The sequence below is a fragment of the Tupaia chinensis genome, unplaced genomic scaffold (genome assembly GCF_000334495.1).
Source record: "Tupaia chinensis unplaced genomic scaffold, TupChi_1.0 Scaffold143836_1, whole genome shotgun sequence".
Classification (NCBI taxonomy): Eukaryota; Metazoa; Chordata; class Mammalia; order Scandentia; family Tupaiidae; genus Tupaia; species Tupaia belangeri.
In genome coordinates, this window is record NW_006203686.1 from 2,923,988 (window position 1) to 2,925,853 (window position 1,866).

General features: G+C 41.7%; 1 pseudogene; it reads left to right on the forward strand.

Annotated features, from left to right (window-relative positions):
* The first annotated feature begins 1,029 nt into the window (after positions 1 to 1,029).
* Positions 1,030 to 1,364, forward strand: LOC114005465 (non-histone chromosomal protein HMG-17 pseudogene; annotated as a pseudogene).
* The last annotated feature ends 502 nt before the right edge of the window (positions 1,365 to 1,866 follow it).

Sequence of the window (1,866 nt, forward strand, 5' to 3'; positions counted from 1 at the left end):
AATGTATTTGGCTCAACAAAATTTCATTGAGCACCTAACCAAAAATATTTTAGAAGAATAATTGCGTAAGACAATATAATAAACCAACCATAAGTTATCCATTCCCAAAATAGGAATAAGAAGAACATCGCTAAGAAACCATCAGATAAGATTTTCAAAGCAGAATTTCATTTTAATGAAGTCCAGAATTAGGTCTGTCACTAATGAAGTTTCCTTAGATTGCTCAAGTACAAACTTATTTCTGATATGAAATATATGGATGAGGTGACAATGTGAGCTATTATGGAAGGACAGAGGGAAAAGTCATATGGCTATAAAACAACTGAAAATTACATTAAATTTTAGTTATTCATTTTTAAAAAGGGTTCTGTAGGAAAAAGAACAAGCTGGAACTAGTTTGTGTGGACCAAACTTTTCCTATTACAGAAAAGTTTACATAAGAGACTCTACATTATTAGAAACAAGAAAGAATTTAGAAACAGAAGAACTATTTTGAAACCCTGGCATCATTTCCAATTACTTTCCTTTGGGCAAGTTCTTAAACCTTTCCGAGTCTTAGTTTTCTTGTTTGTAATTCGCAATACTGGCCTGTTTCACAGGGCTCATAGTCTGGGCTTACTTCGTTTTCTTTTTACATTTGGCACCTGAGAGAGCTTACTGAGTTTCATGCTTTTAAATGCCATCCGTGAGCTGATAATTTGCAAGATTATTCTCCCAGCTGGACTTCTCCCTGTCCTGCAAACACATACATCTGATTCTGTGTTTGACATCTCTGTTTTGATATCTACTAAACATCTTAAACTTAAAAACGAAATCCCTGAATCAAACCTTTTCCCCTTCCTGGAATATTCCTTATTTTAGTAAATAGGAATTCCAGTTGCTCAGGCAAAAACCTTGGAGTCATCCTTAACTACTATCGTCTCACAACTCTCATGTCATCCATCAGCAAATCCTGTTTGTTCTACCTTTAAAACACATACAGGAGCAGTGTGAAGAAGAGGTGAGAGTGACCCCCGGACCGAACCCCAACCGACCAAAGCCTGCGCGCCGCTGCATCCCCCGCGTCCAGCACCTACGTCCCGCCATCGTCGCCACCATGCCCAAGAGAAAGGCTGAAGGAGACACTGAAGGAGATAAAGCCAAGGTGAAGGACGAACCACAGAGATCTGCAAGGCTGTCTGCGAAACCTGCTCTTCCAAAGCCAGAGCCCCAGCCTAAAAAGGCCCCTGCAAAGAAGGGAGAGAAGGTACCCAAAAGAAAAAAGGGAAAAGCTGATGCTGGCAAGGATGGGAGTAACTGCAGAGAATGAAGATGCCGAAACAGCCCAGGCACAGAAAGCTGAAGGTGCTGGAGATGTCAAGTGAAGTGTGTGCATTTTTGATAACTGTGTACTTCTGGTGACTGGATCAGTTCCAGGAAAGCAGGTCTCTCTACCTAGAAGATCATTCCTTGTTACATGGCAGATGGCTCCTCTAGGCCAACTTCCTAGAAGAGCTCTCTGTGTCCTGAGGGATGGAGGGAGAAGATGAATCTTCTCGAGAGGATTCTCATTTATTTGCCATAAAGATCATGTGGAGTTCCTGGTAAATACACACCTGGACCTGCTGATAATAACCATGTGGTTTGGTTTGCCCAGGACATTTTCTGTTGTCCCAGCACACCATTTGGGAGATAAATTATATCCACCACCACTCTCCATCCCGCTACAGAAACATATCTACAACTTAACTCCCCTAAACCAGAGACCTGTGGGACCTGACCGCGGGAAATTGGTTATACCAGTGTATCAGGCAATCTGGACTTTCCAACGACATTGAGATGGCATCCTTCAAAAGAGCAGCAGTTCCTTTTCTGTATTGTTGGATC